This window comes from Mus caroli, unplaced genomic scaffold (genome assembly GCF_978045245.1).
Source record: "Mus caroli unplaced genomic scaffold, Mus_caroli_1 scaffold_17, whole genome shotgun sequence".
Taxonomy (NCBI): Eukaryota; Metazoa; Chordata; class Mammalia; order Rodentia; family Muridae; genus Mus; species Mus caroli.
This window is the reverse complement of record NW_028227272.1, coordinates 18,706,692-18,732,823: the sequence shown is the minus strand read 5'-3', so window position 1 is coordinate 18,732,823 and position 26,132 is coordinate 18,706,692. Positions and strand designations below refer to the sequence as shown.

The 26,132-nt window shown below is 42.6% G+C and overlaps 1 protein-coding gene across 10 annotated transcripts in view; it reads right to left on the bottom strand.

The window, feature by feature from the left end:
• Map3k13 (mitogen-activated protein kinase kinase kinase 13) overlaps positions 1-26,132 on the bottom strand; it is a 146,665-nt gene that overhangs the window by 49,003 nt on the left and 71,530 nt on the right. Inside the window, exons 1-2 of one of the 10 annotated variants that reach the window (XM_029470559.2) lie at positions 6,012-6,202; positions 3,592-3,793 (exon numbers count right to left, since the gene is read on the bottom strand). The exons of 7 other annotated variants lie outside the window; for them this stretch is intronic. The gene's annotated coding sequence lies outside the window, so the exon portion shown is untranslated. Of the gene's footprint in view, positions 1-3,591; positions 4,321-6,011; positions 6,203-14,689; positions 15,123-26,132 lie in introns of those variants that run through there. 2 more of the 10 variants (XM_029470555.2, XM_029470557.2) reach the window with 2 other exon arrangements.

Sequence of the window (26,132 nt, the reverse complement as noted above, 5' to 3'; positions counted from 1 at the left end):
CCTCACTCCCTGTTGGTGGGATTGCAAACTAGTGAAGTCACCATGGAGAATTCTCAAAGTAGACTGACCATGCAAGCCAACTAAGCCACTCCTTGGCATGTGCCACAGGACTTGACATCCTACTCTACAGATACTGTCTAAACCCTGTTCACTGATGCTCTAGCCACAATAGCTCTCTCTCTCTCTCTCTCTCTCTCTCTCTCTCTCTCTCTCTCTCTCTCTCTCTCTCTCTCTCTCTCTCTCTCTCTCTCTGTGTGTGTGTGTGTGTTAGAAACAACCTACATGGCTTTGAGCTGATGAGTGGATGTGGTTCATACACAGTGGAATTCTACCTGACTTAAAGAACGGAATCAGGAGTTTTGTTGGTTAATGGATGGAACTAGAGTATATTATAAGGAATGATGTGGCCCAGACCCCAAAGACAAACAAGGCAAGTGCTCTCTTATTTGTGAATTCTCATTGCAAATCCCTTGATACCTGAAGTTACCAGGAAAGTGACAAAAGGACCGTGGCAGGGAAGGGCTCTGAAGAGAGCTGTACTGACAGTCTATGAGAAGGAAGAAAACAAGTTAATACTGACAGGGAAGGGGTGGGATAAATAACACTGAGGAAAATTGAAAATGCTACAGGAAAACACTATTTTATATTTTCTTAAAGATGTGTATACTACATATAAGTGTATGTGTATACATATATAAATGATTTAAATGAAGTTACACTGTTGAAATGAAATGATTGCCTAAGACTAGTAAAAACCTCCAGGTTCAGCCATGAAAACCCTCCCTTTGATTGTTGGTCAGAGGAGCCCAAGAGACCCCCCCAAATGATGTAGGCTATAGCCACTGTCATTGCCCTTGATTGCCTCCAAGAACTTGAATGTTAGACCCTTCTCCTGCATACTCCACACAGTTTGGACACGGGGCTGAGAGGACTGTAGCTGGAGATTCGAGGGTTAAAGCTCACCCCAACTTTTCAATGCAAATCAAGTCCCAGAGAGGATGCAGGCTGCTGACCAGTGGCAAGCCTGGGATGAGTCCTCCTCTTTCCTGGGCTCCTTCTGTTAGTCTGCTTGTTTGTCCATGCAGAGAAACAAGTAGCCACAGTATCACCAGAACAGATGCCAAGAGAGATAGCAGCTCAGAATGCTACTCAAGTTGGATCCAAGGTGTTTGAGGAGGCACAGATCCACTGAAGAGGTGAGCTTGCACCTCTCAACAGCAGCACAGGCTACCCAGTGATCAGCTCTCTCTGACCACAGGCAGGCATGAGACCAGCCTCCCTGTGTGCACAAGGCTTCCCCTGTGCTTCCCCCAGAATATCAGCACCCGCGCAAAGCCACAAAGGCAGGGCAATCAAGAGAGCTTGAACAAAAGGGAAGGAAAAAAAAAAAAAAAACCATCTCCATGACTATATTCAAATGTGCTCAGAGCTGTATTTCAGAAGGGTGTAGGAAGATAAAAATATCTAGATTTTACCTGTTTGTGTACACCCACCCACTGCCACTGCAGGGAAGAGCAGAGAAGCAGAAGAAGCTGAAGGGAATAGCAAGTGACTCTCCCAATGCCATCTGCTCCTTTGTTCCCACCCTCTCTCCCTGTCCACGTTTGGTTCAGGTACCCTTCATGGGGAGTGACTACTTGGTTCTTTTTATTCATGAAAAATCAACACTATTATTTATTTGAAGGAAGGGAGATAAGGCAAGATTGTTAAAACATTGACAGGCAAGTGGGAAAGATGTGGAATGTCAGAGGGGTAAAGGGTAAGAAGCCCGCCAGCAGGCTACCTGGCCACCTCGAAGCTGCAGAGAGATGCAGCCTTTGGCCTCTGGCAGCAGGAGCACGTGACAGTGCTCCTTGCCAGCCTCGGGACACACTTCTGCCCTCTGAAATTTGTGTCCTCAAAAAGAAGTGGTTGGTACAAAACGAGTAGGCAAGGGTTAGACAGCAGCTGCACACTTGGCAGGGAATTGCCAATTTCTGGAATTACCTTGGCTTTATGCCAGCATCCCAGGATGCAGGATAGAGAGAGAGAAGAAAGGAGATGTGGTTGAATGGATCAGCCTTGGATTAAACAATTTTATTTCATGTCGCTAATAGAAGATAATGTTATTTATTATTAATTTCAGATTTTACTTTCATAAAGCAAGTAGGAACAAATCAGTTTTTAAAAAATTAGCTATAAATAAATAAAGACTACAAATAAAGTCTTCAAAATTGAACAAAAATTTTAAATTAAACATTATTTCTGAGTTATTGATTAGTGGTGAGCTCTTTTCAGCCAACCTCTGGTATTGTCTTATTTATTTATTTATTTATTTATTTATTTTTTCTCTCTTTCTTCTTTAGACAAGGTCCTACTATGTAGCTCTAGCTGCCCTGGAACTTTAGACAGGCCTTGTTATGTAGCTCAGGCTGGCCCTGAGTTAACAATCCTCCTACCCTAGCCTCTGGGATGCTGGAATTTGAAAAACTAAGATCACAGTTGCCAGAGAGGGGTAGCAAGGTGGCTTCTGAAACGCCTCTGAAATGCCAAGGGTAACAGACCCAGCAGCTCAGGGGCCAAAGTAGACACAGGAGAGAGAAAGCACAGACCGATTCAATTTCCTTGTCTCTAACTACAGCAGCTATTTCTATACTCCAGGTTTTAATAAATCACAGAATGCAAGCAAGCTCAAAGCAGCTATAATATTTGAGAGAATATTAATACCCAATTATTCTGATATTAAAAGGAGAAATAAATTCCCAGAGTTTTATTATTGATATGTTTTAAATTAGGAGATTATTTTATTAATTTAAGAAACTGTCTCTAGGAAAACACTGTTTATGGAAAATGACAATTAGATAAATTTAGCATTGCTGTAAAACATATGAGCTCTGGACTCAAGCTTTCTGGGCTACTCATGCATCTTGGTTCCTGTGCTTCTTTCTATGTATGTAACAAGGGTTGAATAAGGCAACATAGCATGCTGAGCCTGCTCTGCGGTGCTGAGCCAGGCACCAATGAAGGCTTGTTATTTACACTTTAATTCATAAGCACTGGATTCTAAAATAAGGAAGCACATGCTGTGTGTGTGTGTGTGTGTGTGTGTGTGTGTGTGTGTGTGTGTGTGTAAATGACTTCAGACTTAGAATGTTCTACCTCTGCACACCGGGATTACAGCCACCAAGCCAAGTAAGAATTATTATTATCTGTGTAACTAAAAGTGAGCTCAAATGACTGTGGTTTTCTTAAAATCACATTTCATTCTGTGGTGTGTCTGTTCCCATACCCACAGGCCACAGTGACTATGTGGCGGTCAGAGGACAGTGTGCTGGAGTGAAATACTTTCTCCCACCATTCGAGTGCACCATGGGGATTGCCATTAAGGTTACAGGCTCGGCAGCAGGCGCCTTTACATGCTGAGCCATCTTGTTAGCCTAGGAACATGAATTTGAAAACAAATTTATCTTTACTTCATTGGAAAAAAAGAACCTTAATGTGGTGACAAAGAATAGATGTTCCTGTTTTAATGTGAAAAGGCCATTTGTTTTCAAGCCATCCAGAGAAGATCAGCCTGCCCAGAAATAAGTGATGTCCCACTAAGAAACTCACCATCGCTATTCATGGATCCTGGACGTGGGACCAGAGTTCAGCATCGCTATTCATGGATCCTGGACCTGGGACCGTGCTGACCAACCCCAGAGTCTCTATACCTTATTTGGTTTTAAAAAGGATATGCTTTGAAGAATTGTAAGTGTTGAAAGATGAATGACTCCCTCAGTGAGGTAGAGTAGGGGTACCACAGGGATGTCATCTGATGGTGAGAATAAGAACATTTAATGGTTGCTTCTAGTAAACACCATGTTGTGAACACATCATGTCACATGGTTCTTCTTTGCAGACTCGATATGTTTCTAAAGGAAACATCTGTTTCTAATCAGACTGATCTATATTCCAAATGTACTAGCTGTTACAGTGAAGGTAACCTGGGACTGTATATAATCATTTTTCTGAATTCAGATTTCCAATGTCTGGGTGACCACTGTCTACACGGTGAATGACCAGCAGCAGCAATCATTGTCATTTATGTTTCTGTGGGCTTCCAAGAGTCTAGGTCCTGTTAGGAAACAGATGGCATTGTCCAATGGGGCAAATGAAAGTTCAATAAAATGGATCATTTACAAAGGGATGGATAGAAAAGGCACAGTTAACTCTGTGCCCCAGCCAGAGTTAACTGAGCCAGTGAACTATTTCCTAGACAAGGGAAAGAATGGTTGCTAGTCTTGGAGATCATAGTTACTGGTCACCAGTAAGAATGTTGGTCCTTGATAGAGCGATAGAGCAAAGTGTGGTGATGTGAGTGTGAGCCAGAGAAATGGATACTGAGTCACAACCTGCACACGCCTGCTCTCCGAGATCTCAGGGGGCGCCACACTGACTGAACCCAATAACACCTAAGAAGCAAGGTATCTATCTCTACGCGTCAGCCTCTGTAGACGCAGAACAGGGGATTGTGTCCAGAAGCACTGTTGTGCCTGAGCATTATAGCAGTGCCACAGGCAACTAATGAATGATGAGTGGGAGAAGCAGCCCTCCCCAGGGAGGAGCACAATAGTCAGCCCATTGGGTAGTGTGTGTGTGTTTGTCTGTGTACATGCACGAGTGTGTATGTGTGCGAGAGTGGGCATGTGTGTAACAACAAGAAAGGAAAAAGAGGTCATGAATTTTAAAGAGAGTAAGTGGGCAGGATACATGGCAGAGTTTGACAGGAGGAAAGGAGAGGGAAAATGATATAATTATAATCTCAAAAACATATTTAAAAAGCACTGCTGGCATTGCCATTAAGAACAGCCTGACCGTGGACAAGTGGAAAAGGAAGGAAATTACATCATGAGATTCTCTCATCCAATCACGGCCAGGCTTTCTGATTGCTCGGTTGGGCAGTGAGGTCGAACTGAAGTAGAGGTGAATGCAGCCCACGCAGTGCCACGCCAGCGCCAGGGTGTACACGATGTACAGAGCCCTGTGATCCCGCACGGACACGGGAGGCAGGAGGCTGGTAAGGGTCTCCCACCACCTTTGCTCCGTTGCTGGCCCTTTGTTGCTTGGAAACGCTGCAATTTTAAACTGTTTAGAGAGACAGGAGCACTATGGCTTCTGCTTCTCAGGAGAAACCATTAATTCTGATAAATGTGTGAACTCACTATGCGAAAATTCAGGTCTTATTTACCTCAGTACCCTGTGTGCCCTGCCCCTCCCTGCTAGTTGGCTCAGCACTAAATACAGGCCCAGGTGTAGTGGGATGGTTCACTTCATGGAGAGAACTTTACACGCACATGGGATAAGTAGTTCCTTATCTGTGCACAACATGTTCACAATACAATAATAGTAACTGGTTTGGAGCTATAGCTCAGTAATGCAGTTCTTGCCCAGCATGTCCAAGGCTCTGGGCATGTTCTATGCCTCAAAAAAAGAGAAAGAGAGAGAGAGAGAGAGAGAGAGAGAGAGAGAGAGAGAGAGAGAGAGAGAGAGAGAGAGAGAGAGAGAGAGAGAGAAACAACAGAAAGACAACAACAGAAACTAATGCTAGCTGAAGTCTGTGTCTATCACAGCCCTAAAGTGTTTTCCTGTTTACTCCTTGTGTTATCCGTGATAATGCTTAATAAACAAGCTGGAGTGCACACTGTTTCAATGACCTACTGTCAGCTAAGTGTTAAACACAGGAGCTGAGCACAGGCCACCCCACTTCTGCAGCCAGAAACCAAGACCACAACTGTATCCTAACACGTTATGACCTTGTTATGTAGCCCAGGCTGGCCTGGAACAATCAACCCCGCTGCCTTTTAAGACTTTTAAGCACTGGCTCAGTACACACAGTGCTTTGGAAAACAGGATAGAACATTTTGAACTTTACCAAGAATCTAAATTTGAAATTGGCACCGATCAATAATTTTTCATTTTAGAATATGGATTAGACTTGGTGCTAGGGAGTCAACCATATCTACAATTTAATTTAATTATTTAGTCCATACCTATGATTTATTCATTGGGGGAGTTTCCATTTCTATTCCCAACATAGCCAAGACTGTATACTATTAAAGAGTCCTTCATGAGCTCCACCCACAACAAGGATGGCAACAGGGAGGCTGTCAGGATTTCCTATTTGCTCTTGATGTGTCCTGCAGACAAGTGCACATGGTGGCTCTGATGAAAAGAACAGATGCAGAACAACAGACGATCTGTGAGTGGAACTAGGATGTAGCCTTTCAACACAAAGATTAGTTTTATAGAGGGTAGAACTTAGAGACACCGTCAGCACTTTCTTCTGGGATTATAACTTGAACCCACTGTAAGAAGTGTACATAAGCACTCCTGTGTATATGTTTATGTGTATATGTGTTTACATGCAAGCAGAGGCCAGAAGTCAACTCTAGTATAATCCTTAGTCGCCCTCCACCTTATTTGTCACTGGGATGACAGGTATGTGCTGCCACACGCCCAGTGCTTTACATGGAAGTGGAGCCCAAAATCAGGAACATAAGCTTGTGTGGCAAGTACTTTAGTGACTGAGCCGTCTCTCTAGCACCCATGTGAACATTAAAAGAGATTTATTTTATTTTCACCTATGTGTATGTATATGTCGGCACATGCCATGTGTGTTTGGGTACCCTTGGTGGCCAGTTGTAGGTGGTTGTGAGCTGCCTGACATGGGTGCTGGAAACTGAACCGGGGTTCACTGGAAGATCAGCAAACACTGCTAAACACTGTTCCATCTCTACAGGCCCTAGAGGATATTTTTCAAAAGAGATAATTCAACAACTCTATCACCCACAGTAACTACATGACACATTGCTTCTAAATCTATCTGCAAAGTAAAGAATCGTTCCACAATAATAACAATTGCTCTATTGTACTTGTTTGGCCAACTTGATTTTCCTCTGTCTGGGTGTCTGATATTGCTCAATCACTGGCCATCAGACCCAACAGTGCTTAGAAAAGCCATTTGTCTTTACGTCACTTATGCCATCTCCAGCCTCAAGGCCCAAGTTCACCTGCAAATACTCTCTGCTGCCCCAACCTGCCCGAACCCTATCAGACACATAACTAACAAAAGAAGATCATGTGCCTTGAAATAACTCATCAAAGAAATACATACATCATGAGCAATCAAGGCAGTATCTCCTCTCACCCCCAAACACACCATTCCTATAGAGATGTTTGCCAATGAGAAACACCTAGATGAACCTTGGGACACAGAACTTAAAAAAAATTATATAGTTCATCAAAGGATTCAAAGGTTTGAGAATGACACAACAGAGCAGCTTAATGACCTGAGAGAGGACAATATCTGAATGATGCTCAAGGACACACAGACACAAGCTCATGGAAATAACAACAATCTAGAACCAAGGATGGAACTCAGCAACAAGACAGAAGCCCTGAAGAAGACACAGCTGAAATGAAGAGAGCACTGAAAGCCCAATAAGCCAGCTAGAAAACTCAAGAAAATCCTTACAAGAAAAATAAATCATGCAGAATACAGGATATCGGAATTCAAAGACTAAGTAGAAAATCTAGACAAAATAAGCCAAGGATATGAAAATGTTTTTTTTAAACATGGGAAAGGAACACACAGAAAATCTGGGACGCTGTGAAAAGACCAAACTTTCCAATTACAGGCATAGAGGAGAGAGAGGCATCACAAGTCAATGGCATAGTCCAGGTCTATAACAAAATCACGAGGAAAGCTTTTCAAATCTAAGGAAAGACATGGCCACACAGATATAAGAAACACACAGAACACCAAATTCACGAGACCACAAGGATTCCCATGGCATGCCATAGTTAAAATATTAATATACAGAACAAAGAAAGAGCATTGAAAACTCATCAGAACAACAGGTGATTCCCAGTGGGAACTTTGAAAGCCAGAAGAAACTGAAGTAGCCATGACTCCCAACCTAGACTACTTCCCCAGCAAAACTATTTACTTCAGTGAGTAAAAAAGAAAAACCACCAGGACTAAACAGCCAAATCTTTTTATATACAGCAAACCAACATTGAACAAAATGTAGGAAACCTATTTCAGGCTCAAGAGAAGAATAAGCATAGCCATGAGACAGGAGAGAAATATAAAGCAATAACTACTAAAATGCAGAGTAAAATCAACAGCACAATAACTGTGACTAACACACAACTTTCAATAATAACTTTAACTATCAGTGGCCTCAATTCTCCAACCAAAAGCCATAGTCTGACTGAATAGACCAAGAAAACACCACCTATTTGTCATCTGCAAGAAATACTTATTAGCTTATAGTAAAAGGATGGGCAAAAATACTTCCATATAATGGAACCAGAAGCAAGCAGGTATCTTCATCCTAGGATCCAACCAAATAGACCTCAAACTAAAACTAATCAGAGGAGATAAAGAGACAGTTAACCAACAAGGAGGACAGTTAACCAACAAGGAATTACTATCCTAAACCTATATGTACCAAACCCAGTGAGCCCCACTTCATAAAAAATGCACTACTGAATTTAAAGACAGTAACATCGACCCATTAATGATTTCAACTTCCTGCTTTCTATAGAAAGGTCATCTGGGCAAAACTACACAAACTTTAAGTAACTCATTGTTGAATGATGAATGGGTAAAAGAAGAAATCAAGAGAGAAATAAAAATTGAAAATGAAAACACAACACAACAGAACCTCTGGGGCATGCTAAGAGTCCTGCTTCAAAGAACAGTCATAGCTCTAAGTGTCCACAGAAGGAAGAAAGGAAGGAAGGAAGGAAGGAAGGAAGGAAGGAAGGGAGGGAGGGAGGGAGGGAGGGAGGAAGGAAGGAAGGAAGGAAAGAAGGGAGGGAGGAAGGAGGGAATGAAAGAAGGGAGGGAGGGAGGGAGGGAGGAAGGGAGGGAGGGAGAGAGGGAAGGAAGGAAGGAAGGAAGGAAGGAAGGAAGGAAGGAAGGAAGGAAAGAAGGGAGGGAGGAAGGAGGGAATGAAAGAAGGGAGGGAGGGAGGGAGGAAGGGAGGGAGGGAGGGAGGAAGGGAGGGAGGGAGGGAGGAAGGGAGGAAGGAAGGAAGGGAGGGAGGGAGGAAGGAGGGAAGGAAAGAAGGGAGGGAGGGAGGGAGGAAGGAAGGGAGGGAGGGAGGGAGGAAGGAAGGAAGGGAGGGAGGGAGGGAGGGAGGGAGGGAGGGAGGAAGGAAGGAAGGAAGGGGACATGCACATACAAATACATCACTGCATGATACAACCTAAAACAGACCTATAACAGATGAGGAGATTTAAGTAGCAATAAAAGCCTTCTAAAAACAACAACAACAACAATAAAAACTCCACAGCAGAATGCTATCAGACTTTTAAAGAAGATCTACAGCCAATCTCTTTGTTGCTGTTGTTTGTTTCTCCAGACAGAGTTTCACTGTGTCTTGGCTATCCTGGAACTCACTCGAGACCAGGCTAGTCTTGAACTCAGAGATCTATCTGCTCTGCTTTCAAAGTGCTTGGATTAAAGGCTTGGGCCATCACCACTTGGCTATGAAATCCTTAAACTACTCAAACAAAACACACCAACCAACCAACCAAACAAACAAACAGAAACAGAGGGAGCACTCCTAAATTCCTATATGAAGCCAGTATCACTTTAGTACCAAAAACCAGATAAAGACATGGCAATAAAGAAAAACTAAACGCCGGGCGTGGTGGCGCACGCCTTTAATCCCAGCACTCGGGAGGCAGAGGCAGGCGGATTTCTGAGTTCGAGGCCAGCCTGGTCTACAAAGTGAGTTCCAGGACAGCCAGGGCTACACAGAGAAACCCTGTCTCGAAAAACCAAAAAAAAAAAAAAAAAAAAAAAAAAAAAGAAAACTACAGGTCAATATACTTGATGGACATAGACTCAATAAAATACTTGCAAACAGAATGCAGACATACTTCAAAAATGGTTATCCACCATGACAAAGTTGGCTTTTATCTCTGAGATACAGGGATGGTTCAATAAACTCAAGTCAGTAAATGTAATATACCCTCTACCATACAAATTGACTTAAAGGTAAAAGTCATATGATCCTCTCAATAAATGTAGAAAAGCCCTTTGACAACATCCAACATGTCTTCATGATAAAAGTCCTAGAGAATGTAGGACTAGAGAGAACACACCTCAACATAATAAAAGGTAAATATGCAAACCCACAGCTACGCCATCCTAAATGGAGAAAAGCCTGAGGCAGGGCCCCTTAACTGAGGAACAAGACTATGCTGCCCACTGCCCCACTCCTTCCCAATGCTGTGCTCACAGGGCTCCCGGAGCAGTAAGACAAGAGAAGGAAATGACAAGGTTCCAATAGGGAAAGAAGAAAAAATTACACTATCTCTATTTGCAGATGTCATGGTACTAGACATGAGATCCCAACAATTCTACCAGAGAACAAATGCAGCAGTCTGGAAGAATCAGCTTGCCCAAATTGATGGCTTTTCTATACACCATCATCACCACCACCACCACCAATACAGAGAAGGAGCTTGTGAATAGAGTCTCATTCCCAATAACCTAAAAGAAAATACCATATCTAGGCATAAACATAATCAAGGAAGGAAAGGAAGGACCTTTCCATGAAAACTTTCAGCCTCTGAAGAAAGAGATAGGAAAGACACTAGAAAGTGGGAAAAAAAAAACCCATGTTCATGGATCAGTGGAATTAATACTGCATAAATGACAATTTTACCAAAAGCCATTTATAGATTTGATGCAATCTCAATCAAAATCCCCATCCCATCTTCACAAAAATAGAAAAAAAGCTGTCCTCATATGGATCCACAAAAGACCCTAGACAGACAGAACAATCCTGAGCAAAGAGAATGATGCTGGAGGGATTACAATTCCAGATCATAAGAAACATTACAGAGACAGAGTAACAAAAACAATATGGTGTTGGCACAACCATGACATGCAGACTCAGACATAAGCACATGTGACTTCAGCCACTTGATATTTGACTCAGACTCAGACAACAACCTGGAGGAAAGACAGCACCTTCAACAAATGGTCCTGGGGAACTGGAGGGCCACATGCAGAAGAATGAAATCAGACCTGTATCATCCATTACCTTGAGAAAAACTACCTTCAAATGGATCAAAGACCTGTGAAACACAGAAGTCGCTAGAAGAAAACCCAAGCAGTATTCTACAGGATACAGATGCAAGGATTTCCTGAACAGGACTCCATTGGTCCAAGAATTAAGGCCAACAATTGACAAGGAGGACTTCAGGAAACTAAAACCACACACCACCACCACCAAAACTATTAAAAAAAAAACAACATGAATTTGAAAAACAGCAAGGGGAGTTCATGAGGAGGTTTGTAGGAAGGAGAAGGAAGGAGGAATGATGTAATTATATTATAATTTCTTCCTTCCTTCCTTCATTCCTTTCTTTTTTTGATATGGAATTTCTCTGTGTAGCCCTGGCTGTCCTTGGAACTTTCTCTGTAGACCAGGCTATCCTCAAAGTCAGAGATCTACGTGCTTCTGCTGGCCTTCAAGGAGTGCGCCACTAATGCTGGCTTCAATGATCAGATACAATGACTTCAACTCTTGTCAACAGACTACAAAAAAACTGTGCATGGCTTTGGAAAAAGCTTAAAAACAATTCTTTAGTTACAATGTCTGTGTTATCTGTGACACGCTGGTCTTTTTTTAGGTAAGTCATCGGGGAAAGACACCAGGCCTCTTTGTTTTCCAGCTTCATTGGGTTAGCAAAAGTTATACTTCTGATAAAAATAATCTTGCAGACAGAAGGCGTATAATGTGATGCTTTGTTATTTATGTACACTACAAAATGACCATAATTAATATTCCCATTTCCCTGCCATGCCTTTTAAAATGACAGCAGCATAGTATATGTGGCCCCAGTTGTCAATGAAACCCCTAAAACATTTACTGCAGCTATAATTTCTATTCGGCCAATTGATAGGTCACACTTTTGTTACTGTATGACAGGCTATACTAAAAGGGTTCATGGTTTCATAATTCTTAACGTACCATCTCTACCAAAGAACCTCATCAATCAGGAAGGTGGACATAAGACTTGATTCAGGCTGGGATTTATTCACTAGTCTTTAGAATTTCAGGGGAGCAGCAGACCGGCAGATAGTCTCAACAGATTTGAACTACATTCCTTTGATTAATTACTATCTGTTTTAGCTAGACAGGAATTATTTCCATCTACCAACTCTTCCCAAAGCCCCATGTATATACATAAAATTTGCCTGCAGCTTTTTTTTTTTTTAATTTCTACTTTGCCATTCAATCTTTGATCTTAGAAGACTATGTACCATAGGTTCCTCGTTCTTTTTGCATGCATGATCTATATCTGGTACCTCAGGGTGTGGTGTCTCTGGGGACACAGCTTAACAGCATTAGTAAATGCAGTTCAATCAGAGGGGAGTGGAGCGGCAGCTGAGCCAGTCTCATAATTCACACCGGGAAAGCCCTTGGAGTGCAGAGGCATACTGCCCAGCTGGAGAGACACATCTAATCCCTGCTAATGATCTCTCTCCCTCTCCCTCCTATCGGGACCCTGCTTTTTTACACATGTGCACTTAATTACGTATGCTCACGGAGAGTCCAGTGTAGCCAAACAACACAGCACCCAGGATTAAATTACACAGCAAGACGTCCAGACATCACCTGGCCCCGACATCCGGGGTAATTAATGCTGTCTGTATTTCACAACGTGCAGCTTAAGAGTTCAAAAAGATTTACAACTAGATACTAATACTCAACAGTGATATTTTTTTTTGTAAGACAGAATAAAATAAGCTTGGCTTCTGAAAGGATTTAAATTAAAAATAAACATTAAGAGAAGACACCTAGACTTGGCCTTCAATAATATTTGAAGCTGCTAACAAAAATAGGCACAGCATAATAAAGAAGTTAAGAAAAATATAACTAAAAGCTCAAAACAATGAAGTAAAAATTAGCAAAAAAATTTCAAAATACTGTCTAGCAACATGTAAAAATAATTCTCAGAATTGGACCTGTGCTTTCTTCGGATCAACATAAAGACTTTCAAGTAAGATCAAGGAAGAGCAGTTCTTGTTTCTTCCAAGAGAGCCTCCTTTCAGAGATGTGCCCCAAGTGAGAAGGATGGCAGAGCAGAGGGGTATCTCAAATACAGTGCACGTTTCCCAAGTTCCTCTCTCTCCTGATCAGGTGACACATTCCTAAGTTCCAGAAAGGTGGCACACAGCAAGAGATTCTAAGTCAGCAGTTCTGTGAAGCCCTGGTTTAATCCAGGAGGGCTCAAGCCACAGTCGGAAGAGACAAATCTCCAACTGCTTCATTTGTTTGTGGTTTTTATGCTTGAGGTCTAGGTGGTCCTTAGAGGCTAAGGGTGTAACTCAGTGGTGGTAGAACACACCCCAAGCCCCTCAGCACTGAAAACACCCACCCAAGAAGAGCTGACACTCCCCCATCAAAATTCAAGAATCTGACTTGAATATTTGCCTTAATATTTAATTTCCACAATTAAAACCCCACTAAGGGCTGGCGAGATGGCTCAGCGGGTAAGAGCACTGACTGCTCTTCCAAAGGTCCTGAGTTCAAATCCCAGCAACCACATGGTGGTTCACAACCATCCGTAATGAAATCTGACGCCCTCTTCTGGTGTGTCTGAAGACAGCTACAGTGTATTTACATATAATAAATAAATAAATCAAAAAAAAAACCCACTAAAAGGTTTGCCTATTTGTTTCTACAATGCATAATATTCTTCACATTCTGATGAAACTTCATTTTAAAGAGTATTTTGATAAATAGGAACGGTTGTGTATAGTCATTTGCAAACAGTACAGATTATTTTTAAAAAGGCAGAGGTAAATGTCTGCTGAAGATAAGTAGGGGGTGATGAGGTGGAAGTCGCCATCTGTGGCTATAAATTATAGTCGTGCTGCATGGTAACGGACAGAGGGCTGGTCCATAAGGCTCCCTGGGGAGATTCCATCTATCAATGCAGCCATCCATAGAAGGCTCCGAGGGAAGGGCAGTTCTGAGTCCAGAAAGGGCCTCTGCTACAGCAGCGAGATACAGCATCCAAAGTGACATGGACAACACACACATACACACACACCCCTCGTATGTGAAGTCCTTGATTTGTTAAGTATAAAGAGAAGTGTATCTATCGCACACTAGAGGGAGTTTAGGACTCAGAGAGCACTAGACAAGCAAACTCAAGAGAAGGAAGGACAGTGTTAGGGATACTTCGTAGACCTCTGGTCAACTTACAACTATCTCTGGACAAGAGAATGACAATATTATTTACAGTATCATGAGAAGTAGCCAGGAGATATTAAGCTCACGGAAGCAGCATCGTTTGTGTGTGGACACTTCCGTAACCATCCACTACCCCACTGTTGGCTGTGCTCTTCTGCCCCTCACTGCAAGCTAAAAGCTTAGTTGCCTTAGGTAATTTTTGTAAAATATAATACTTTTAAAGATGGGATAGGTGAGGAAAAAGACAGAAGAAAATAAGAAGATAATAAAATGGAAAATTAAGTTATAGGTTACAAAACCCAAACCAAGCCAAAACCCAAACAAATACAGCCTTAATGAAGCCTGAGTTCACTCGGGAGAAAAATACATTCAGAAATGCTAAAACAACCACCTCTGGCATGTTTGTTCATTTGGCATGCTGCTTGAATACTTACAGCTCAGACCTGAAAGACTCAAGGCCTCCACATGAGTTCTCACCGCTGCCCTCTGAGAAAGCTATCCCTCAGATTTGTCACCCAAGTCACAAAACTAGAGCAAAAGCACCCTTTCTCTGTGAGTGAGATCCCCCACAACACACTCCTACCTGCTCATTCACCAACTTAACAGATACTTTGTTAATCATTGATGGTGTGGCTTGATATTAGGTAAAAAGTTCAACAGACAGATGAACAAAACAGTGTATCCTGCCCTGGACCCATGAGAGGAGAACACACACATAAACATTACTAGGTACTGTGAGAGCCTCTAAAGCAATGGTTCTCAAGCTGTGGGCTGGGACCCCCTTGGGGGTCGAATGACCCTTTTACAGGAGTCACCTAAGACGATCAGAAACTCAGGTATTTACATTATGATTCATAACTAGCAAAATTATGGTTATGAAGTAGCTGTAAAATATTTTTATGGTTGGGAGTCACCACAACATGAGGAGCTGCATTAAAAGGTCGTAGCATTAGGAAGGGAGGTTGAGAATCACTGCTTTGAAGGACTGAAGTTTCAAAGCTCAAAAGTAAGATTGCTATTCAGCATGAACCGAGGAAAGAGCATCAGCCAGAACAGGAGCATTCACGCACAGACACACGAGGAATCATGAGACGAGAGCGAGAAACAGCAGGGTGGGGGAGGTAGAGTAAGGATGTCTGCCCTCCCGACAGAGAAAGGAGATGGTTAGATCTGAAAGATGGCTCTGTTTAAGACTCGTAGACAAGAGGGAGAGTAGCGTGTGGAAACCAAGCTAGTATGGCGGGAATGCAAAGACAATGCACGATGCTTAGAGTACAGGACTGATGGTGCACTGGCTGGCTGGAGTCAGGGGTAGGCCAGCTGCTGCAGTCAGTGCAGAACCACAGGAGGTACCAGTTAGTCCTGCATCGTCACTAAGCAGGGATCACACTTTCAGAAGAGGCAGCTGAAACAGAGGGAGGAAGTAGCTAAACTGAAATGGAGTCAGGGACATTAGAAAGACAAATATAAGGGAAGATGTTCACAGAATTACGACGACGTCCTTGGGAGTTCTACATGGGCTCACTTACATCTTTAATTTGGTGGTCGATTCGATTATTCCTCTTTCAAGGGTAATTTCCAGTTTCTTTTCTTGTCTTTTCTCACTGACACACATAAACAATCTTCCACATGCCTCCCCCAACCTAACAGCGCCCCTTTCTTCAAAGCCCGTCTTCTATAAGCCACTGTTTGGACTCAACAGATAACAACAGATGCAGAAGTGACTGTAGATGACAAACTTTCCTGACTGAATACACAAAATCTGTATTCTCATTAGCAATACGGCCGTCCTCCAGGATCTACAGGGGTTGGCTTGAGGACTCCCTGAGAAGTTCCTCACACAAAGAGAAGACATATTGGCCTAGAAAGTATGCAGTCCTCTGTGTATTTTACATACTCTCTGAATTGCTTATAATGCCTCATATAATGAGAGGGCAACGTAAATCATCATTATGGTCACTGTGTGGAGATAAATGATAGGAGCACAGGCTCAGGCCAGATGTGGCCATCACACTTTTATGAATGGTGGAACTCATACATAAGGAAAGCTGACTACATGCCTTTATTGCTTGCTGCATTTTAAAAAGGAGATAGGGTCCTGCCATGTTGCCTAAGGCTGTCCTCAAACTAGCAAGCTCATGCTTAGCCTCTTGAGTGCTGGGAGTACAGGGCCATACCTGTCCTTTGTTTAAACATTTATTAGAGTTCTGCATTTAGAAGGAAGACCTGGTACCATTGCCTCCCAGTGACTATCAGCAAGTAAGGCTGTCTACTGTGAATGCTGCTGTTCAGGGACACACTGAGAACAGCCCTAACTTCTATCAATATCAGTTTATCTGCACTGACTCTGACACAAGAGGCCCCAGGGGGGAAAAAGTGATTACAATTCCACACGGTCTGTAAAGGACGAGAAAACATCAACGTTCAGTGAGTCTGTCCTGGGCACTGGCTGTGCCTGGAGTGCTGTGCTCTTCAACAGTCACGTGCACGTGCAAAGCTGGCTCCCTGTTGCTTTTTATCTTCCTGAACTGTTATAATTTTAAAAGCAACCAAACAAGAAATAGTATCTGCCCTTCAGAATTCAAGTCTAGCCAAGGAAGTGAAAAGGCAGGATCCAGCCAGGAAACGAGGTCCAACACTTTAGTCTGGATTGAAGGCAGATTAAGCGCAGCCGTGATAGCAAAGGGAGGGAGGTATAACAAGGGCAGGGAACATAATCTCTGCCTCTAGGGAATGATGGGCTGGCCATCTGTCTTTACGGGAAAGTGCTATCAGGTTTGAAGTCGGGGTGGGAGGATGCCTTTCTCACTGTTGGGGTTGAGAACTGTAAATGGCTAATCTGCTGGTGTACACATTCAAAGATGCTTTCTCTTTGTTAGGCATGTTGGTAATTCCTTGAACCAACACTGCTTGCCAGTTCTTTATATCACACCATTTCTAGTGCTTCTCTAACAACCAAGCCCCATACAAACACCTCAAAGCCCTCTCCCAGCTTGCTTTATCAGCATCTCTCATCACAGTCAATTAGTGCTCTGCCTTTGCCATTAACCCTTGCCCACACCCGCTGCCCCAGAGCAAAGGGTACACATGAGGTTTCCAGTGATTAATGGCACAGGACAAAAGGTCACAAATTTCCTTCAGATACAAAGTCCTTCCCAGAGATAGGGAGGCCAGGCAACCTTTCAAAGTCTCTGGCACATGGCAAGGCTCTGCTCTACCCTCTGCCACACTGCCACAGCCTTCTGGTCAGGCAGAGAACTGGGCCTCCCCCTACCCCCAGACACATGACTCCTTGGACATTTATACAGAGCAGGCCAGATTGATGCCTTTTTTCACCTTCATTCTCCTGAACAGGAAAGGAGAGAGGGCACGAGCTGTTGGAAGAAGTTTCTTAGAAAACTCATAAGTGCCTTTGAATAAATGTAAGAAGGTTTAGATTCTTTCCAGTCAAAATCAAGATAAGTTCATCTATAGTTAACATAGATATGTGCTATGCTAAGGCTTTTGTAGGCTATGTATATTAAGACCCCTGGATGTTTATGACCATTTCAACTGCAGTTTAATGATTCAGAAAGAAGTGCGACAGACGGCAGCCAGCCGGGTCACAAGGGACTTGGCCCTGTGCAAGTTACTTAACAACTTTGTGCCTCAGTTTCCTTATCAGCAAGTGAGATGAATTAAACTAGAATGATCTCCGAGCTCTTTTTAGTCTGTGAATACAAATACAGACATGAGAACAATCTCTAGAAAGCCTCCCTGGGACTACATCTATCTGAGAAATTATACAAAACACACACAAAAAAAAAAAATCTTGGTGAAGGGAACTAAACCAAATTATCTCTATAATGTCTTTCAGGTGTGAGATACTCTAAACTTACTGGTTAGTTCTAGAGAACATAAAACAACTAATGAAAGAAATGAATTTAATTGTGAGACTGGAGAGGGACCACCATCCTCTGGCTCAGCAAATGTTCAACACAGTGGGCTAAAGAGGCTTCTTGTCTCAGATACAGTGAGCTGTGACAAAGGGGCTGCTTGTCCCAGGCCAGTTGTATGGGCATAACTTTGTGAATGCATCACCTAGCAATGACAAGGGCCTTCCCCTCTGCAGTTGCTCAGGCTCCAGACTGAATACACGGGGCTTCACTACATAGTCCCTTCTGACTTTCAGTCAGTACATTTGAGAGGAAAAAGGTGACAGTCATCTCTTACTTATTTGGGGTAACCTATTCCCTACCTGGGTGTGCCTTTAGAGACATTTCTTAAAGAGCTTCAAGTGAAAATGGTCATTATTTTAAATCTCTATACTGCTGTGTTTCCAAAGTCATTTCATAGATTTTTAATTTCATTTGAGTTTCAGAATAGCCGTGTGAGGTGTGCATGGCAGGTAGTATTGATGTTTCTTGGAAGAAAATTGAGATTTAGTGAGGTTTAGTAACATACTCCTTAAATCCTTTACACGACTTGAATTTGGAATTACATGTATGTATGTATGTATGTATGTATGTATGTATGTATGTATTGTGTATGTACACGCACATGTCGTGTTTAGAGGTCAGGACAACTTGCAGGCATCAGTTTCCTCCTTCCACTAAGGAAGTCTTGGGTACCCATCTCAGGTTGTCAGCCTTGGCATCAGGCACGCTTAGCCACTGAGCTGTCTAGGGAGACCTATGAACTTGTCAGGCAAATCTGGAAGAGTGCATCTGCTTATAATCTCAATGCATTCGCTTATATCTTCTACAAACGGGAGAAGAAGAAAATACTGATATGGAATTTCAGGAAATATATCTTTTAAAAGAACCCAATAACAATATTGAATTATAATATTTTAAAAGCTGAATTAGAAACAAGGAAAGGCTAGACTACCAGGAAGAGAAAAGTCAAATACTGTAAAGGACATGAAATAGCCTAAATGTATCAAGAAATAAGGAGCTGGGGCTCCACCTATGTGGCTATGGGAAATTCACTGCCCACGCTGGTGAAGACTCTCCAGTGCGACTGCTTTGGGTCGCATTGCTGTGAGTAATACCTTGACCATGCCCTCCAAGCCCCCAGCCCCCCTGGCTCCTCAGGAAGGGTGTGGCACCGGGACCTTTGGTTTGTCTTTGGAACCTCGGAGGATGAATGAAGGCTGTTTATCTTCCATAGACTAAGTCCTCACAACAGATGGTAATGTATTTGTTAATGTGACAGTGATTCATGTTATTAAGAAAAAAAAAAACAGTACTAAAAAATGTCAAAATGAGGAAACCCCAAAAATAGTTTTAATAAATAAGACTCTGCATCTGAGGGTGAAGATGGATGTATGCTTCCAGAATGACCATGAAAGCTAGAGAGGCTGTGCGAGTTACAAAGGTCTAAGTTCCTAAAAATGCCTAAGGTCAAAGTTCAATCAAACTTCCAATTAAATTGCTAGAGTTATTGATCTGCCTTTGGTAACAAAGACTGACTTAAAAAATAAAAATGTACATCTCATCAAAGACTATTTAAAAGTGTTTGGTTTTGCCAAGCTTTGTCTAGGGATTATGTGGTAGCTAAAAGAAACAGGCTAATGAACTGACCTAAGTGTCTCATAACTATATGTGGAGGCCAATGTTAAATTAGTCAAGAGGGATTGAAAGAGTCTTTTGCCCCTTGCCCTCAGTGGTAGTCTGAATAGAAACGGACCCCATAGGCTCATCTATTTGGATGCTGAGTCATCAGGGAGTGGCACTACTTGAGAAGGATTAGGAGATGTGTTTTTGTTAGGGGAGATGTGGCCTTGTTGGAGGAAGTGAGTCACTGGGTGTGGGCTTTGAGGTTTCAAGGGCCTAGGCCAGGTCCAATGTCTTTCTCTCTCCGCTCCTTTTCCAGCACCATGTCAGCTTGTACACTACCATTCTCCCTAATACGATGATAATGGACTAAACCTTTGAACCTGTAAGCAAGCCCCAATTAAATACTTTCTGTTATAAGAGTTGCAGTGGTCATGGTGTCTTTTCACAGCAACAAAATATTGACTAAGACCCCCTCCATGGTCAAGAAGACCCCAGGAAATTGTGGAACACATCTCCAAATATCTTATGGGGACATTATTGGTTCTCTTGTTTAGAGAGGCCATGGAGACCTGGGTGGACTCTAACCTGTGTCTTCAGTACTTCCAAGAAAATCCACAGTTAAAGAAGACCTCTGACTTACCTTACACAGACAGAACTACTGACAAAAGGAAGGCCAGAGGAGCCAGAGGTCTGACCCCCACCCCTAGCCAAGTGACTCCCGGCAAACAGATTCTCAACTAGCTTTGGCAATAAAACAGGAAAACTATTAATTTTGGTTAAATACATGGTCTTAAATACCCAGCAGGAAAACATAACCAAAGATTATTGTTATGTTTATTTAACAGTCCAAGGGCTCGAGTTCCCTACATAACAGACTTAACCTCAAATTCAATATTATTTAGAGCACTATATCTCTCTAATGATTTTTGTGGGGAGCGGGTGTGGCAGTAGTCCCAAGATGGTGCCTGGGACTGCAGCCAAGTCTTATGACTTGCACCTGACTTCCTCATACACCTGAAAATAAGCCATGTCCATCGTGAGAGCTGCGCAGGCACACCATGACACAAGATCAGGCCATTTGATGAAGGCCAATGAACTGAGATTACGTGGACTGGGCTGATGGGGTGTGGTTGAGGCGTTATATAAGGGATTGCGATTGGGGGCTAGAGGGAGATTCCTGCTTGCATGTTGAAAGGTTCCTGAATAAACTGCTTTGAGAAGAACACTGTGTCATCGCTCTTTTCTGCTGGGTGGAGACAGATTTTCTTCTTGATAGAGATGCTGTCCAGATAGAAGACTTTAGACCATGGCTTAATCCACCATTCCAGTGTTTGCCCATAGACATAGACTATTGTTTTAACGGAAGAATCAAATGATCATTAAATATCTCCTCTCTGCCTTTCTAGAGGAACCTCACATTGTGATTTTAGACACTCCAACCGCTATCAAAGTTTGTGAAAGAACCTCTTGGGTTTATCACTCTCAAGTCAAGCTTAGAGGGAAAAGAGAAAATGAGGTGGACTAAATAGACCAATGCTTGTGACATTATCAAGAGACCTCATGGACTTTGATGTGGAACCTCTTAAGAGCCTCTGTCTGTTTTCTCCTGGTTCCCTGCTCACTCTCACCTCCACTCCTCCCTCACCTTTCTCTGGGCACCAGTCAAGGATTTCCATTTTCCCCCACACCTGAAAGCTATATGAAGAAAACCATTGATAGGGTCTTTTCTATACCTCCACTGCAGGGGGACCATGACTACCTCTCCTGACATCCCCATACATTTGGTAAAAGCCAAATTGGTCATTGGCCAAGTTTCATAAAAGCAGTCAGGGATACCTCTTCAGAGGATAAATGATAAGAACAAGAAGTACAAATTGAATAGGAAGTTTAAGTTGAAAATACTCCAAAGAAAAATAAATGGTTCCTTTTTTGGCTAAAAGCCAGGAATGTGCTCAGACATCTTACTTTACTGTGATAAAATACCTGAGGCTAGGTGCCACACAACTAAGAGGTTTATGTAGCTCATAATTCTGGAGTTTTGAGAATCTCTGTAAAGCTCTGCTGTAAAGCTCACGTTAGATCAGTGGTTCTTAAGCAGTCCCTCTGGGGATCACATATCAGACACCCTGCATATCAGATATTTACATTATGATTCATAACAGTAGCAAAATTACAGTTATGAAGTAGCAATAAAATAATTTTATGCAAGAGAGCACATGGTATGGTAGGAAGCACAGGGCCAGGTCTGCTGTGTCTCTAACAAGCAGTTCTCAAGAGAAATAAGCCAATTCCTCCTAAGGGCAGTACCCTCCCACGAGGCCCCACCTCTCAAGGGTGCCACTACACAAACACCACCATACTGGAGACAGAGCTTCCAACACATGAACCTATAACTGGCACACTCAAAATAGCAGTGTCAAAGATTCTATTTGCCATATCCATTAATGGAGAAAAGAGTGAGAATTTTTTTTTTTAGTGGGGTGTGTATAGTTAGAGGACATATTGTAGGAGTCCTAGGATTTGAACTTGGGTCTTCAGGCTCACCATGGAAGTGCCCTCACCTTATTCATTCCATACCAGCTCAATATTGTGAGTTTTAGAAAAATCTTTGAAATCAGAAACTTTGTAATAAGGCGTGAGGCAGTGTATAATGATAAGCCAATTCTCCTTTTTAAAAATCCTATAGCTCACATTCACTTTTAGTTCACTGCTATTTCTTTGGGTGCTGTGCTTATAAATTTTACTTATTTATTTTAGACAGAGGCTCCCCATAGCTTAGTCTGGTTTTGAACTCACTATGAGGCCCAGGCTGTTCTCAATCTCCTGGCAGCCCTTTGTCTGAGTCTCCTAAATGCTGAGATTATGGGCATGATGTGCCATGCCCAGATAAACTGTATCCTTAACAAACAAAATCCCATCCTTATTATTAGGCTTAAAAGGGGGAAATTGTAGAACACTGTGTGGGTGAACTTTGGATGTATTATGTTAAATGAAGGAAGCCAGGCACAAAGGGATAAATCACACATGCCGTCACTTCTGTGAGGTACTTAAGGGAAGAATTTCTTTTGCCTTGATACTGCAGAACCTAGTTTCTACTGACAGGAACTTTGGACCGGTTAGGGTGTGCAGAATTGTGCTGCTGGCACAGGTACCAGAAAGGAAAAAACAAACAAACAAACAAACAAACAAACTCCAAATCTTAAGTGCCATAGAAGACACTCATTCTATAAAGCTAAGGATGAAGGCTGAGAGATGGCATGGCCATATATAAGCTATGCTTTCAATGCAGAGGACAAGGATGAAGGCTGAGAGATGGCGAGGCCATACGTAAGCTATGCTGTCCTTGCAGAGGACCTGAGGTTGGAGTTTGGTTCCCACCACCCACAGCTGGTGGCCCACGGCTTCTTGCAGCTTCAGCTGCAGGGGATCTGATACCTGCAGCTCTGGGGACATGGGATCCCAGACCTGGCAGGGGTCTGTGGGGGGAGACTGTTTTCATAATGTCCAAGCATTCTTCCCCCCACCTCTTTTCTCATTCTAAGTAGTGACTGTCCCAGAAGCCACTACAGGCCAGCTTCTGTTACAACAGATTAAGGCAGTGGCTAACCATCATGTATTAAGTCAGACACTGAGGAAACAGGAAAACCTCTTCACCATGCTAACCACCTTTCGAAAGAAGGCTTGAAAGGTGGGAAAACAGTTGTTGTTTTTAAAAAAGATAATCTTTGTGTTAGTAAAAAGTGTATTACTTATTGTAATACACTTAAAATGTTACTAATTAACATTTTAAGGTGTTTTTTTTTTTTTCAATTTTAAATCCTAATCTAATAAATACAGATACACAACTCAGACAAATGAACTATTTTGGGGCCCTCACTTTTCTGGTCTAAAGACCAACTGTCAGAGAGTCAGTATTATATTATACTCTATTACACTCCAGTGTATGTGACTGTCTCCCAGCAAGCTGTGAATCTTTGGGACATAATCCTTTTACCCCTTCCTTTCCTGTTTCTATCTATCCTCCTTTTCTTTCTATTCTTTTTTCTTAAAATGCGCCCTGTAACAGCTGGCAGTCTCCTACACAGCACACATTACAATAAACAAAGAAAAAGGAGCAGCTGCTGTCCACTCGGGCTCAGTGTGCACTCTGCACTGTGCGTGGTCTCCATCTGACCGAACCCTCGCTTGCCTCCACGATCATGCCTACTATATCTATATGCATAAGAGAAATTTAGAGTTGTTTGACAATTTACACGAGACCCATAGCAAATAGCAAAAGCATCAGGACCCACCTCTCATCTGTCTGACTTCAGAGACCAGATTGTCAACCATGTTGACAAGTGGGGAGATTTAGAAGAAGTCAAAGCTGTTGGGCAAAACCACTCCCTCACAAAGCACAGCCCAGGAAAGCCACTGATCACACGCTCTGCCGCTGCCTAACGCCTGGAGCGCTAGATGCCTCTGGGATTGTCACATCGTCGCTTGGAGCAACTTTTACTTGGTTGAATGAGAGGATGTGCTCTTCTGTTACTGAGCACAAGGTCCTCCTGCAGAGCTCGCGGCCTCTGCAGCCCAGGAGGTGAGAAGAGGCGCCTCACAATACCTCTACAGCAACGAGGAGGTAACACACGTTAAAAGAACAGCAACACGGAAAAGCAAATAACCTCTCAGATTCTGGGTATACTTCTTCCAATTTCCCTACATGAAAAATTAAGTCTAATAGCAATGCTATACTTGAAAACCCCTCCTGTGTCTCGTGACTCCAACAACACTTTTCATACAGCTGCATGCATGCCCTGTCATTTCTAAATGTAGCATGGACTGTACAGTTGGCTGCTCATTCTTCTCCTCTGACATGGCTACGCTATACGAGGCCTCTTTGAAGACTGGATTAGTGAACTCTGAACCTTTGCTCCTGGACAGACAAAGGGTAAGGCTTCTATGAGCCTCTGGTCACATGTTCAGGTTTCCTATTCATGGCTCCAAATCTTGTTTTACCTATATTTCTGCTTACACACCATAAAATTAAAATGAAACATGTACATTTATGTTGTTAATCAATTAACATTAAATCCATGGTCCAATGACTCATAGTGCTTACTTAACATTTTATAGTTTCCTGAAAATAGATATTTTATGAGGCACTATAGTTTTGGTCTGCGCAGTGGGAAAATTAGTAAAGCCATTGTGTCTGACACGGACACCAGAGTGTTTCGATTTCTCTTAGGCCCGCCTAAGCTCCAAGGAAATGTTTTGTATCGGATTGGTGATTGTTTTCTGAGACTTGTGGAACCGTATTTCAGAAGGGGCTTTATGGCCTTCATATGACTTCAGTTACAGGACATTCCTGGCAAACCTGGAATTCTTGCACTATTGAGCACTACACAATACTGCACACATGTTGCACCATGATGACAGAAGTGTGTGGGCCATGTGTTTTTTTAAGATAGCACACACATTAGATCAGAGGCTCTGGTATGAGAAACTTGATTTATTCTGAAAATAACATTTGCGTAACGATCAATAAATGCCCTTCTGCAAAGCTGCTCAGGGTTCATTCCATCTGAGACTGTTCCCCCGCTGACGTAAAAGCCTCCTTATAACCTCAAGTGTCTCTCTTTCTTTGGTCATCCCTTGTAACTCTGTTTACCAACAGGTCTGGGGTACTACCCTAAAGCCCTGATGTTGAGATGTTGGCTATCTGAGAGGTTTAGGTCATTAGCATTGTACACTGGGAGGAGGTGAGGAGCTTGCTCCCCCACACACCCCAGCCTTGGTGGTCTGCCACAACATGGGCCTGAGAGCTGACAAACTCAGGCTGGAATGTGATTACCCAAGTATGGTATTGTAAGGTGAGACCTTTAGGGACGATTGACACATCTCGTGTGAGACTGGGTCATTCTCACAGAAGGGTATGAGTTCTGATTCATGAGTAATTGTACCAGGAAGACATGTGCCCACAGCAGGGAGCCTAAATAAGAATGCAGAGCTTCCCTCTGTCCCGCATTGGCTCAGAGTGTGTCACACACTCAGACGTTTGCTACGCCGTGCTTATCTGTGAACACAATCATAAGAGTACCAGGCAAATTGATTTGGCCTAAGAATAAACTGTACTTGACAAGTAAGTTTATAAACAGAGTATTTGTGAAGGGGGAGTCACTGTATTTTCCAATTATTGGGCAATTAAGCTATTTTGTTTTTCTTTCTTTTTTAGAATGTAGTTGTGATCAATGTTTATAAAAATCCTTCAGGGAGCGCATTCCCTTGGGAGCTAGTAGGAGACTTAAGCTTTAATGACGCCTACTTAACTCTTCTAGTTCTCGGAGCAGCCCATAAT